Source organism: Camelus bactrianus, chromosome 11, assembly GCF_048773025.1.
Source record: "Camelus bactrianus isolate YW-2024 breed Bactrian camel chromosome 11, ASM4877302v1, whole genome shotgun sequence".
NCBI classification, from domain to species: domain Eukaryota; kingdom Metazoa; phylum Chordata; class Mammalia; order Artiodactyla; family Camelidae; genus Camelus; species Camelus bactrianus.
In genome coordinates this window covers 51429984-51445652 of record NC_133549.1, presented here as the reverse complement: position 1 = coordinate 51445652, position 15669 = coordinate 51429984, and the positions used below count along the sequence as shown (strand labels likewise).

Below are 15669 nucleotides of genomic sequence, written 5' to 3'. Positions count from 1 at the left end.
TATCTCTTCAAGATCCTGCTTTCAATTCTTTGGGGGATATCTATCTATCTATCTATCTATCTATCTATCTATCTATCTATCTATCTATCTATATCTCCAGGACTCAGATTTCCAGAATATATGGTAGTTCTATTTTTAATTTTTTGAAGGAGCTACCACACTATTTTCCAAAGCAGCTGCACCATTTTACATTCCCAGCAATGCACAAGAGTTCCAAATTCTCCACATCCTTCTCAACACTTGTTATTTTCTGGGATTATTTATTTCTCTTTCTTTCTTTCTTTTTTTCATAGTTGCCATCCTAATGGCAATCCTGTATTTTTTTAACTTTAAAACTGGTTAATTGAATTAAATTTTTGTCCCACCTATGCAGTATTGAATATTCGTCTTCTGAGAAGTTAATTTTAATAAAGCAACTAAGATAAAAAAAAAAGCTTTGTACAAAAACTGTCATTTTTTTTTTTTTTGACAGAGCACTGGGGACTGAACCCAGGACCTCATGCATGCTAAGCATGCGCTCTACCACTAAGCTACTTCCTTCCCCCCAAACCCATCTTGTATTAAATCTGAAACTGCCACTTCTGAGGTACGCGAAGTACCTTTTCTAAACCTCAGTTTCCTCATTTGTGAAATGGAGCCGTGAATACCCATTCCTTAAAGTTGTTGGAAGAATTTAATTGCAAAATTGTATAAAGTACTTAGCATGTGCCTGGCACATTAATAAGCAATAAAAGAATGACAGATCATTATAAGGAAGAGGAAGGTTTTACTGTTACTAGAATACTACTAAGAGGTAAGTCACAAAAAGATCTTATATTTAGTATTTTATATATGCAAACCCTTTCCTCATTTATTCAGATAATGTTGTTCTACACAATTTATACATATACTCCTCAAACCTCAAAGTCGCCATTGTAGCCAAGAAAGCATTTTCTTATACATAAATATATAGACATAAATATTCTTCTCCAGAGTAGGCAGGAAACCAGAACTAAGCAGACATAGCATAGCACAAAACTGCATCTTTTTCACAATTTGAAAAAGCAGTAACAATAACCTGTCACAAATTTTAAATTATACTTATAGCAAAAAGGTAGAGCACACTGTGAGACAAGATTCTCTGTTTTCCCAGTTAATTAAAAAGTTAACGCCAAATGGTTATCTTTTGAAGTATGGCTTAGGCTAAATTCACATTCTTCATTAAAAAAAAAAAAAAAAAGCTAGATCTGTAGAAGCCTCTCTAGGTATCTTTTTCTTTACCTGGCTTCTTGTCTAAATTCACAGAACCTGAGGGAAAAACTTAGAAATCATTTAACCCAAATTCCCACCAAATAACCACTGTTAGTTATGTTATTTATGTTTCTACCAATTTATTGATAAATTACAGTAAAATATAAAATACTTGGGAACTTAAAGCAGTTGTAAAAAAAAGTATGCATACTTCAAATTTAAGTAAATCAAATAAATGAAAATGGATTTTTAAATAAAAGTTAAATCAAAAGGATATGAATTTGTCATCAAAACACTTGAAGACACACATCAGGCATTTTTCTAAGCATTTTACACTTATCAACACTTTAAATCTCTACAAAGGATTCTGATTTCGGTTCCATTAATATTATAACACATTTTAAATTACTCCTTAAAATTTGGACACAGTTTATTTATATACTCCACTGAGAAATTCAGGTAAAATAACACTCCAAAACCTTAATTATGTTACTGGCTTCAAGTTTCTAAACAGTCTTCATCTCTCCATCTTGGTTCACAGAAGCTCATACTAACCTGTTTCTTCTACCCACACAAAGAAGTGGTTCCAAAACACTGGGATGTCCTGACAATGGCATCTATTTAGGTTTATTAGTTCAGATTTAACCAGGGAACTCTGTTTCAACCATTGTTCCTTTAAACTGCTTTAAAATTACTTTCTAATTTCAATAATTAAGGCATATGGGTATGTCATTTTTAATTCTTTCTTTGGTGGTTTAGGATTTAACAAGGGATCTCAGCTGATTTTTCAAAGAACTCTTTAGCCAATCCTAGAAAGGCTCATGGTCAATGAATATCTAACATCACTGGGTCTCAGTGATCACTGGGGCCAGGCAGAACGAATCTGAAATGCTACTGATGACAAAACACAGCTTATAAAATAGACCCCTGAAATTAGCCTCACCACTGTTAAGTGATAGAAAGACCATACTTTCTCCCTAAAACTGTATGTTTTGAGTACATAGCTTTTCTCTGAATCTCCACCTTCCTCTGAGTTTTCACTGTGATTTGACCACCAAGAAGAAACAAACAAGTAAGAATAAGCAAATAGGATATCTTGTCAGTCACTGTCTTTACCTTTTCCTCCTTCACTGGTTTTTGAAATGCAAATCACACCCCTAGAGGCACCTACAATTAACCCTTAGATGTCCCTATCCCCTCTGCCTAGAATTCACAGCACTGGGACTAAATCTGCTGCTCAGATCCAAGTTATGTAATAGCCAGAGTCTCTGAGCGTCAGATCTCCGACTTTTGAGAAGGAACCAGGGCCCCACAGATTCGGAGGCAGAGCCAGGTCTCCTGAATCCCACTCCAGGGTTCTTGCCCCCGCCAATCTTTCATCCACTGCCCCGGGTCCTGAGCACGGCCCAATCCACCTTGAGATGCAGCTTGTGAATCCGGACAATTTATCCAGAGTTAAATTAGATACAAGCACTCTGGCTCACAATCTGTTTCCCCTGCCCCCTTGGTATATTTCAAGGTCATCAATCATCCCAACGCCCTTCCGGGAAGTTTCCTTTTTCCCAGGACCCAGCACAGGATCACAAACTGCACTTAACCCTTAGGTCTCTCTAGTCTCCTTTAAACTGAAACAGTTCTTCAGCTTTTGTTTTTCATGCCATTGACATTTTTGAGGGATACATGCCAATTATTTCAGAGAATATCCTTCCATTAAGATTTCTCTGGTGTTTCTTCATGATGAGATTCAGATTTGGTCTTCTTGGTTGGGTTACGACATCCAGAGACACGTGACCCTCACAATCTCTTATTCGGGATGTTAATTTTGATCCCTTGTTTACAGTGTTGTCAACTTTCCCCCACTGAATTGTTGTGATTTTTTCCTTTTGTAATTAATTATTAAAGGTCTGAGGAGAACAATGACACACTTTGATTTCAGAAACTGACTCATGCATTTGATTGGTTAATAATTATTTGCTGAGCACCTATTACTCCCCAGGGATTACGACGGCATGGGAGATACTACAGTGGGAAAACAGACATATGCCTACCTTCGAGGAGTTTACGTTCTACTTAGGAAAGGCAGGCAGTGGGCAAGTAAATAAAATATATACAATGTGTGCTCTGGTGACAAATGCTCCCAAGGAAATAAAGCAGAGACAGACAGCAGGAGGGCTGGTGGAGGAGCAAACAGATCTGCAGCTGCCTTTGTGGCCTTCAGTCCACTACCCAAAACGGTACAAAGAGATCTTCTAAAGCAGAAACTGCATCCTGTCCCTTCCTGCTTAAAACCCAAAGAGTAATGTGCTCTGCAGACATCCAGGCTCTTCACAGACTGTCCCAGCCTCGACATGTTGTCTCTTGTCATCCTCTCTTGCGATTTATGCTCTGGCAATAACACTGATGTGGCTCCCCACCCCCACACCCCACACCTCCCTTGGAGGAACTCCTCTCCCTCTTCCATTCACAGCACCTCCCCGGGCCCCTCTCTTCAACACTGAGAACTAGAGACAAGGGGGGAAACCAGTCCACAAACTGTCATTCTGACACAAATGTAATGACCTGATAATTCAATGGCAACTATCTACAATTACCTGTTTTATACAAAATTTTGTATTATAAACAAAGGTCCTTTGCTACATATTTTAAATTACCCTAGGCAGAGCACTTAATGAAACATGTTTAATTTTCCCCTCTTCTCTGGGTTAATTTAAGAAATTAATTCTTGATTCACACACAGACTAACAAAAATCAGCAGGCATTTCTTTGGCTAAGATAGCTTGTAAATAAACATCATGAATATGTGAACACCCACAAGCAAGTAAAGCAGAATTCCACCTACATAAATGGGCTGAGTCATGCTTCAATCCAATTCAACAAGTTGTCGCTAAGTCCTTGTAAGATACTCTGTCCTCTACTGAGTGCCAGAGGAATTTCAAAAAAAGGACAGGATAGGAACCTCACTTTCAAAGAGGTCAGACAAAGTGGTAAGATGTTAAAATACATACATGGTATCATTAAAACCCTAACTAAAAAAAAGAAATCTTAGGACTATTTTCTAGATAATTAGACATAACTACATAAATATGGGTATTTAGCAAAATTAAAATTGCACATCTTGCGTCACTGTCCATTTTTGTTGTATGTGTGTATATTTGCTTGGGAAAGGAGAAGTTGGTTTTTTGTTTTTGTTTTTAATTAGTTTCTTTAAGCAGAGGTCTTGCTTTGTGGACACAGATTGTATCTTTTTCACACGATATATTTGCGATTTAGAAGCGCCTGGCATGGGCCTTGCTTCCTTCTTGTTCACAGGACCCGAGTACCCAGATGCCTGGCTGTTCTTCCAGAAACTCCTTCCTCCCTCAGAGGCCTCTCACCTGACAAGATATCAATCTGCAGCTCTAACTGATCCCAACACCACTTACCTGGGTCATCATCTCTACTGCTTGTAAAAAGATGACTCTTAAACTTCCACCTCCAGCCTCTCCCCACACAAAGACGATTTACAAATGAGGAAAGAGAACAAAAAGCCTGAACAGCAGGAGAAGTCAGGAAAGAAAGCTGCAGGTCCAGGCTCATCCCATAACTGAGCTGCTGAGGGAGTGCAGGGGACAGTCCCCATGGAGGGCCTGAGTCCTTGTGAAAGAAAAAGGCAAATTCACCGCACGTGGATCCGCCTCCTGCCTTTCTGATTGGGAAGGTATAGTCCTTTAGGTCTGCCCATGGAATGACAAATATTTGCCCACATTTCACAACATTTTCCGAATGAGTTGTCCCTAAATTTACCAAAATATTAGGATTCTGCTACTTAATACTGTGCAGATACAAAGTTTTGTGATGTGAGAATAAGAGGGCAGAAAAGAATACCTTCCCTTTCAATGTCCAGATCCTCAATTTTAAATGTAATTAGGTAGATGCCCTCAAGAACTCAAAGACTTTTTCTAAGGAAGTAAAAATGTACAAATTTATAAACATACATCAACTTTTCAATTTTAACAAGAGCTTCAAGAAGTGGACTGATCTGTCACAGGTCAGAAATGAACTTATCATTCCCACAGTAAGGTAAATAGACAGATGCAATTAAGCCCAAACTGAAATGAAGCAAAACATTAATACAAGACCACAACCAATACAGAAAAATAGCTGCTGGAAAAACTTCTTTAAATCTTCACAGACTCGTATGAGAAAACAGCTACCCCAAGCCCCACCTAGCATGGAGGGTACCACCATAGAGACAATGAGAATCCTGTATTCCTCAAAGGGGTGTGAAGTCCACTTGTGATGTCTGCAGAAGCCTCACTCATCTTCCTTTGTCGCTGATAGGAAAATGATTAGTTACCACCTGGGCCAGAGGAGGGAAATGAACTTGCAGGCCTGTGTGAAAACAACAAATTGCTGTTTTTTCCAGAACACTTGATTAAGAACAAGCTGTCCTAAGTGCAGTGGCGTGAAATGTTCCTTCCTGGTTCCCAGCTCGCTGAGGAGGAAAGGGCAGCTCTTGGAGGCTTAGCCTCCAATATACAAAGCCTGGGGTCGCCTCCCTGTGCAGACACTGCCATTCTGACAGCCAGGAGTCACAGGCCTTCGAGACTTGGGAGGCCAGAAGACTATAAAGAAATTTGACCGTGTCCCTGTATATATTTCACAGGGCAGATTATTAAGATCTGACAGGTTTTGTAAAGAGAACGCAAGCAAGCCAAGGAAGCTGAGTAACTTACACCGACATTATGCTGTTCTGTGGCTACACATCTTCTCATGTTCTTGGGAACCCAGAAGCAGGCTGTATCTGCTTTAATTAGAGAGAAGATCCTGAATAAGATAGCTTATATAAACAGTGACGTTTCCTGTCTAAAAATTGGGACATAATCCGACAAGTATAAACACACATCTAGAATCTACTAGGCAGAATATTTGAAACCAAGGACAGTCACATAATTGAGGGTGTGTCATCACGCAACCTGCCTAGCAAGATTCCCAGGTCCCTCCTCTGGAGACTGATTAAGTAAATCTGGGTGGTGCCTGAGAATCTCCGTTTTTAACAAGCACTTCGAGGAGAGTCTTATGTTTCGGCAAGTTGGGGAGACACTGGATTGATGCTTCACTTAGCTCTCTTCAGATGCTTCTACACTTAAATCCCACTGAGTAACACCATCAATTATGTTAAGCTTATAAATGGTAACAATAGTGAGTATTTGTCTTCTCCTTACCCCTCAAATAATAACACAATTTTGGTAATGCCCATTTTAAAGAAAGAGGTTAAGTAACTTGTGCAAGGTTATAAGCTAGTAAGTGACAGAGGGGGGGGATTTAAATAGAAGTGTGACTCCAACAGTGTTTGGTAACCACTGTATACACAGCCTCCTCTTTCACAAGCACAGATCCTGTTTACAAGTGCTAACAGTTGATTTATAACCCAAAGTAAAGAAGATTGAGGAAAACACTTGTGAATTATTAGTACTTTCAAATCAGTGGCTATGTAGAGACCCAAGGATCCAGCAATATCTCTCATCAAAGGTGTTTATCCTGTGATGCGCTCACATTTCTCCTTTAAGTTTTGATCCTAACCTTCATGCCTTTCCCCAGAAAATAAAAAAGATGAAGTCAAAAAGTCAATGGCCTCTCCCAGAAAAATAATTAGCTTAGAGGAATTACAATGTGCTATACTTCAGCCTCCAAATCTGAACAATATATCAGACTGAAGATTAGATGTTTACACTGCTCTGTAAAGAACAAAAAAAGACGTGATATTCAAATATTTTCATAACTGTCCTCTTCTATCATTTCTAACACTGAAGTTTAAAAAAAAGAAAATCAAACTTTTCTACTCATCCTGCCTTAAAAAAAAAAGACATAGCATGTCAAATGAACAATGCCCCTATGCCTATTTCTAGCCTCAGGTTAATTAAAAGTCACTCAAGTTTGAAAAGGATACAAAACCAGAAGCAAAATCAAACTCAAGATTCATGCAACGAGTAATTATCAAGGGCCTTCTATGTACCAGGCACTGTTCTAGGTGCTATGGATACGAGAGAATAAAACAGATAAGAACTCCTACCTTTAAGGAGTTCACATCCTCCTAAAAGGATGTAGATTCTAAACAAGTAAGGATCCAAGCAGTTTGTCAGATGGTGATAGGTACTTGGGGGCGAGGGGCAGGGGGCCTATGTAACTGTGGTGGTCCCCAAAGGTCTTCCCAGTAAGGGGCCATCTGAGCAGAGGCCTGAGGGAGAGTGCAGGCAAGCCACCCAGTATCTAGAGAGAGTGCATCCCCAGAGAAGTGTGTCTGGTAGACAGTCCTCCATCCCCACCCAAACCACAATCCCCTCTAAATTTTCCATCTGCTCAAATGGCCCCACCCTTCTCCCAGTTGCTCAGAACTAGAATCAAGCTCACAATTCCCATCCTGTGAACCAGGTGGTCCTGTGGGCTGCTTCTCTCCAGCATTCATCTCCACTCCCCACTTGACAAACAGGCCCTGTCATAATAAACCTGGACAGCTGCAGAAGCCTTGAAACTGGTCTCCCCAGATATGCTCCCATCCCCCGCTCCCGCCACAGCAAATCTGTTCTCCACAAAGAAACCAGAATGATCTCTTAAAAACACGTATGAAATCACATCAAGGCCCCTTTCTAAACAGCTCAGCACTCCTCACTGCTCTTCAGAGTGAAATCTGGGTCCTGGATGTCCAGGGCCTGCAGGCACAGCCAGCCCCTGCCCACCTCTCTGCATCCTTCATGCCTGCTGTCCGCGGAGCTCACTGCCTCTGAGCTCCCTTGGCCTTCTTTCAGCTTCCCTGACAGCCCAGCTCCTTTCTGCCTCGAGGCCTTTGCCCAGGGTTCCTTCTGTCTGGAGAGATGCGCCCCCATCTCCTCAGGCGTACTGCTCCCATCCTTCAGACCTTCAGCTAGAAGCCACTGCCCCAGAGCGCCTCTCTGATCTCCCCACCCCTGGCCACCCTACACTGTACACTCAGTATACACTGCCCTTCTCCTAGTACCATCATAAGTATAATTATACCATTATCTCTGCAATTTACTGTCTGCCCTGAGCCAATAAACTAATCTCTGTGACAACCAGGACCACGTCAGTTGAATTCATTTTTGCATCTACCATGCCTTAAAAATAGCAGAGCTCAATAAATATCTGGGAAGGGGTTGAGCCTTCCTCCTCACACCTTCCTGTATTCTCTTTCAAGGAAAATACACAGTTGCATCTTTTCACGGCATTGTCTATGCCTGGCAAATTTCTCTTCTAGTAACAAAAGTTAGGAACTAGAAAAAGCTACACTGAAATAACAAAGTCCCAAACTAAGAAGTCCCAAGTTGAGCCATTTGGACCATGTTTGTTTTCAGCTGTGTTTCATGTTCTAGAATTGTCTTCCTAACTGGGATGGCCAGTAAGAAGAGCTGCCCACTCCTGAGACCTCACAGGTCAGTCACTGATACTTGTCAGGGACCGAAGGAAAGTGACGGGAAGGAACAGCAAACCCTGGGAGGAAGGACTTCCCGCTGGTCCACAGCTCTCAGAATTTTTAAAATTTTAATTGAAGCTAATGGGAGTCACTCGCTTTGTGTGGAGAAGTAAAAGGACAGTGTCCCAAGACCCCCACGTGCCACGCAGCTTACAGTTACGGTAGCCACCTTTAGCTGCAAAGTGCTTTTCTCATCTGCTACCTCATTCAACTGAATCTTGGCAGCCACAACATGATCCAAGGGACTTGATCTCCACCTGATCAAGGAGGTGAAGAAGGTGAGGTCGTTTGCTTTGGCTCACAAAGTAAATGCCACAACCCAGGAATCAGAAGCAGCTCTGTTGGGCTCCAAATCCTCGGCAAAGCACGTCAGCCGCGACCCAGAGTTCCAGTACCAAGTGGACCAGGACCCAAAGTGTGGTACTGAGTGTGAATCACTTGGCTGCTGTAGTCCCAGCTCCCTGGCTTATAGGACCAGAGAGGGAGAGTGACTGGCACAAGGTCACACAGCCCAATGATAGCTAGGTCCAGCCAACAGCTCCATTCCCATTGGATTGTCCTTCTGACAGATACCACCTCCCCTCACAGCAGACCCCTAAAACCCTCAGAATAAATGCTCTTAAGTCAAGCTTTCCTAAGGAACACTGTAATGTTACAAAAATCTGAAAGTACCTTTTAGAGTTGAGCAAAAGCAAAACAGAAGGACTTGATCACTCTCCTTTCTTGCAGCTGCCACTGGTCTGAATTCACACAAGCAGCCCCTTGTCTCTGTGCTAACATGCAGCTCCTCTAAGTGACAGAAGCCTAGGAACACAGAGGCCCTGGGCCCCGGCCAGCTGGAGCCCAGCTCAACAGGCAAAAAAGCTGGCGGCCCAGACACCCCTTTATCCAACACCACTGATTCTGGGGCAGCAATAAACACAATTCTGCATGCACGGTCACGCTTCCTCCTGTACAAGAGTGAGTGGAATAAGGCCTGGGCCGTGGGAGCCACCCCGGCACCTCACACACCACCCTGCTTTGTATGATCCCAGTGGCAAAACCAATCACCCACATCGAGGTCAATTTACTGTGAATCCAACCACCTTGCCCTTTTCCCAAATTAGCTGGCCGACAGCCTGTATGACACCACTTACCGGCCACCACTGGGCCTGCCGGGCCAGACCAAGGCAGCAATCACGTGCACACAGGGTTGGGAAGCTCTCTCAGAGAAGCAGCCCTCAACAGCCTCCTATCATCCTCAGGAGCTTCCAACCCAAACACGCCAACTCCCAGGAGTGGCAGCTCCCAGGAAGACTTCTGTTCTGACAAGGCCTCCAGACCAGTGGCTGCCCTGGTTACAGTGGGCCCCAGCTCAGCCCGAGACAGGATGCGCCCCCCTTAACCTCCCACAACAGATCTCGTCAGGGACGAGTCGCAGAGCATCGGCTGAAGGTGGACCCACCCCACTTCCATCAACCTCAGCTGCTCAGCTGGAGCCACCAGCCACCTCGGGCTTTAGACAACGCAGGAGTCCCCAGAGGCTGCTGTGCAGCCACGATGCTCTATTTAAAACTACAGTCACTCATCTGTGAGGTCTTTTTTAAAGTGAAAACGAGAATGCATATCAGAGCACCTCAAACACTCAAAGAGCTAATCAATCTGAAGGTCTCAAGAGTCACCATTTTGGTATGCTGAACACACTTGAGGACTGAGATGTAATTTTAAGGGGTCCCCAACTGTCCTTGAGGGAGGCCGGGTGATGTCCTGGAACTGAATCCTGGAGCTGCGACCTGGGGCAAGTTACACATTCTTCTACCACAGCTCATTCCCCTCATCAATAGACTGGGGTTAACAACAGCTGTCTTGGTATCGCAGCGGAATATCAAACAAGAAAAAGGAAGTCATCCTCTGGCATAATGACTGGGACATAATAAACCATAAGTTAATAATGCTGACTTCCTCCTTCAGTGCTTTTAAAGAACTTACTTTTTTTTAGTATCATGCATTCCTTTTCATTTCCCATTTATTAATTTCTCAAAATCTTCTTTCAAAATTAACAACCCACATATACTCTTACTCCAGCAATTCAGTGTATTTTCTTTAAGGACATGTGTGGAAAAGAATGTCAAGACATATGTCCAGTGATGGTCCCTCCAGCATTATTGGTGACCTTCAGAAAAAAGGGAATACCTACTAACTAGAATCCTATTACAGCACTTACAATAAAAGAGGTAGTTTAGTAAGTGCAAATAAAAGGAAAGCGTTTTATAGTATAACTTCTCATAGTATGATCATACATGGGATAAAAAACTTTATATATACACACACACACACACACACACATATGAATGTATGAATGATTGCTTTGATATCCAAATAGTTTACCAGTGGGGAGAAAAAAAAATAAGGGTGCAAGGATGTGGTAGGCAAAATAATAGCCCCATGTCCACATCCTAACCCCCGGAAACCTATGAATATATTACCTTACATAGCAAAAGGGGCTTTGCAGATATGATAAATTAAGGATACTGAGATGGGAAGAGTATCCTGGATTACCCAAGCACCCAATCTAATCACACAGGTCCTTAAAAATCAGAGACCTTTTCCTGGATTCAATTACAGCAGAATGGTCTGAAAGAAGATGGAGAAAGGCCATGTGCCAAAGGATCCTGGCAGCTTCTAGAAGCCAGAAAAGGCCCAAAGCCTCAGACATGTTCATTTTAACCCAGTGAATCCCATGTTGGGCATCTGATCTACAGAAACGTAAGACAATAAATTTGTGTTGTTTCATAACACTACACTGCAATAACTAATTACAGCAGCAATAGAAACTAACAGAGAAGAGAGAAGGGAGTAAATCACTTATAATTTTATATCTTTCCAAACAGTCTGGATATTTACTGCATATATAAATATGGCTTCTACGTTAACTCATATTTAGTTGGAGAGGGAGGGAGGAAGTCATTTGTCCAGTTCCTATGCCATGATTCCCTAACCACAAAAGCTTTCATATAGCACTTGGCTCCTTCTGCCTGAGAAACTGGGCTCTTTCCAGACCAGACAAAAGTCTACTTACACATCAAGGTCCAACTCAGGTGACACATGCGAGGTCAGGGCTTCCTCCTCAGGGGTCTCCCCGGCAGCTGAACTTAAGGGGGCTGCACACAGCTCTGTCGACCTTGCTGGGTAGTGAGTTCCTTGAAAACAGCACTTGAGGCTTATTTGCCTGTGCAAACCCAACCCCTCATAATAAGCATGATAGGTGGTTAATGATTAAGTGTTTGCTCAACTGAAAAGACTACTGAATCACATTAAATCCAAACCAATCTAGTAAATCCTGGTTTTAAATTAACAAGGAGTCTTCTATTGGGAAAAGATTGTTGTAATCTCATTTGCATCACCCAGCTATCTGTTCCATAAAGGCAGAATTAAATCCTTCAGCCCCACAAATCATGGCCAGGAGTTCAGAGTTAAATCTTTCTCCAAAATCAAATTTTGACTCTGATTTACAAAGGATGTTGATTATCAAGGGACACTGCTTCAGGGTTCTAGGCCATCAGATTTCCAGTCTGCATCTTCCAGTTCCTGCTGTAAACATTTTGATTTATGTTTAAATTGTACTGGCCATAGTGCTGAAATTAGCTCTCCTCCCTCCCACCAAATCAAAACATTGGGTTACCCCAATAGGACATTTTATAAACCACTCTGGGGCAGTGGGGGGGGGGTGAGGAGAAAAAAGAAAAATCACAGCACAGTTGTTATGGCTGAGACTTAAAACAATCCAAAAACTGCTCCATTAACAACTATTTCAATGGCAAAGAAGCCCAGAGAGGAGACAGAGTGACATCTGATTAAATGTTCACATACTAAAGATTGCATCCTACATTCACTCAAGCAAGAGCCAAAGCTTTTGTTTTAATCTCCCAGCAGCATTCTGTTTAACAAATACCAAAGCATCCATCTCTATGGCAATAGTTCTTTCCATTGATCAATTAGAGGCCAAAGTACTGAAGAGGCTACACTCATGTGTTTGACCGAAATATCTTGTATAACCAATGACTTCACAAAACCGTATCCAACCAGACAAGTGATAGACACTGAACTCTCGTTGAGTATTTAAGCCAAAGCACATCGTTAATTATTTATTTTTGCTGTTCGTGGTGTTTTCATCTAAAAGTCAGATTTATTGGGGTATAATTTACATGCAGTAACCCATCCTTTTTAGTGTAAAAGTTCTATGAGTTTTGACCAAAACTTAGTCATGTAATCATCATCACAATTAAGAAACAGAATATTTCATTCATTCCAAAAAGTTCCCTCTGCCCTTTGTAACTCAGTCTTCTCCCCCATTGCCAGCCCCAGGCAACCACTAATGTATTTTCTAACCCTGTACTTTTGCCTTTTCAAGAATGTCATATAAATGAAATCATACGGTAGTACCCTTTTGAGTCATACAGGATGTACCTTTTTGAGTTTGGCTTCTTTCACATAACATAATGCATTTGAGATTCATCCAAACAGTTGTGTATGTTCTTTGTTAGTACTGAGTAATACTCCACTGACATCTGGTTTGCTTATCCACTTATCTGTTGAAGGACATTCAAGTTTCTTCTAGTTTTGGACAGTTAGGAATAAAGTTGTTGAAAATATTAGCCTACGGTTTTTTGTGTGAAAAGAGGTTTTCATTTCTCTTGGGTAAATATCTAAGAATGGAATTGCTGGTTTGTATGGTAAATACGTATTAAACTTTGTAAGAAGCTACCTATTTCCCAAAGTGGCTGGCCCATTTTAAATTCCCCCCAGCAATGCAAGAAAGTTCTAGTTGCTCTGTATCTTTGTGTTTTTGTTTCATTTTCCTGTTTTTTTTTTCTTTCTTTTTTTAAAGCTATTATAAAAAGTATGTAGTGGTAGCTCATTGTATTTTTCTTTTAACTTTTGATTTTGAAATAATTTTAGACTCAACATAGAAGTTGCAAAAATAGTAGAAAGTTCCCATGTATTCCCCTCTTATCCTACATAATCACAAGTATCAAAAAAAGCAAGACCCTGACATTGGTACAATATGTTAACTAAACTACAGACCTTGTTCAGATTTCATTTTTTTACATGTACAATTCCTGTCTTTTTTCTTTTTTGCATACAGTTCTATAAAATGTTATCACATGTAGAGATTCATATAAGCATTACTACAATCAGGATATAGATCTGTTTCAGCAAAGCACGTTATATAGTTTTTCTTTTTTATACTTTTTTTTAATGGAAGTACTGGAGATTGAATTCAGAACCTCTTGCATCCTAAGCATGCGGTCTGCCACTGAGCTATACCGTGCCCTCAGTACATTATATTTTGAAAAGACCTTTTTGGTTTTGCAAACATCATCTGTTGGAAGGACTCTGGTAAATGATGACTTTCTTCTGTCCTTTTCCCTTGACCAAATTAAAAGTTTGTTATCCAGAATTTTTAAAAAGACAGATAGGAAGGAAGGAAGGAAGGAAGAGGAAGGAGGAAGGGAGGAAGGGAGGAAGGGAAAAAAGAAACGGACTCACAGATATAGAGAACAAACTAGTGGTTTCCAGTGGGGAGAGTGAAGGGGGGAAGGGCAAAGTAGGGGTAGGGGATCCAGAGGTGTGGACTACTATGTATAATGTAAATAATCTACAAGGATACATTGTACAGTATAGGGAATATAGCCAATATTTTATAATAACTATAAATGGAATACAAGCTTTAAAAATTATAAATCACCATGTTGTACACCTGAAACATATAATATTGTACATCAACCATACCTCAATTTTTAAAAAACATGAAAAAAAAACCAGTCATGTATCTATCTCAGGGTGCGATATGCAAACCACTGTTGACAGAGAAGTCCATTTTTCAGGACAGGTGTCTGTCCTGTTCATTCTTTCCTTATTATATGCCAAGCCCAGAACAGGTCATTTTTTTTTAATGCTAAACAGGAGAGCAAGAGTTCTTCTCTTTAAAAGAACTTAGGAATGGAGAAATATTCACACACACTCTTACAAACTGGGACAAGCACTATCCACAAATGAAAATCTAAAGGTGCACTGGAACTTAACATGATCTGCTTTGGACTGGGATCCTTGTGATCCAGCCTCATCCTCAGACTCAGTATTTGAGGCCCTCCCACAGGAACAGGGCACCCAAGTCTCTGAGCCATTGAGCAGTGAGTATGTAACCAAAAAATTCTTAGAGCAGAAGGACGTAAGGAAGCCCTCCGGTGCTGAGGAACTGGACCAAGGACTGCTTATCTTCTTAGTTCAAAGCCTGGCCCCTAAGATACATAGGATTAGCAACTGCCCCTGTTTTACCTTAGGGATACTTACAGCCCCCAACATTTCAAATAGAGGGGACGGCAGGACAAAAGATGTGTGAGTGGGTAGGAAATAAGCCTTGCCCACACATGCTAGAGCTCAGGACAGCCCAGCATGACACGTGGCAGGAGAACGGCAGGCAGACTGCAGTGGAGAGAGAAAGGGGAAGGGCAGTCTCTGTCTCCATGACTTTGTGTCTGAGGCATCTGCCAAGGGCTGGGCTAGGGAAGACCAGGAGTCTGAAAGGAAGTCAGCCTTTTTAACAGCTGCAGCAAGAGTAAGCTGGGAAATCAGGGAGAAATGAGAGTGAGAGGGGAAAAGAAAATTGTGAAACACAGCGAGTTCGTTGTGCATGCATCTGCCTCTTTCTGGAGAGACTCTAACTTTTCCTTAAACTGTCACATGTAGCTTCCAAAACACCCTGCCTTCAGTGCCCGAGCAATGACCTGTGTCTGAAGGCCTGTGACACCCGGGTACAAACCTGAAGTGCCTCCCAAGTCAGCCATGAGGGAAGCCCCTCAGGCCTGCGAAAGAGCCGGTGGGAAAATAAGACATGGCCCCTGGCCCCCTGCTCACTGAGCCTCTTACATGCAGAAATTGTCTACTTTCAGTGATTAGTAAGTGTAGGAACTGCCAAATCAAAACACTAA

At 41.6% G+C, this 15669-nt stretch overlaps 1 protein-coding gene across 13 annotated transcripts in view; it reads right to left on the bottom strand.

The window, feature by feature from the left end:
* The window catches only part of SGMS1 (sphingomyelin synthase 1), a 264800-nt gene that overhangs the window by 151975 nt on the left and 97156 nt on the right, over positions 1–15669 (bottom strand). For 2 of the 13 annotated variants that reach the window (XM_045507433.2, XM_045507434.2), the window contains exon 1: positions 11757–11906. The exons of 10 other annotated variants lie outside the window; for them this stretch is intronic. The gene's annotated coding sequence lies outside the window, so the exon portion shown is untranslated. Of the gene's footprint in view, positions 1–5945; positions 5964–11756; positions 11907–15669 lie in introns of those variants that run through there. One more of the 13 variants, XM_045507432.2, reaches the window with a different exon arrangement.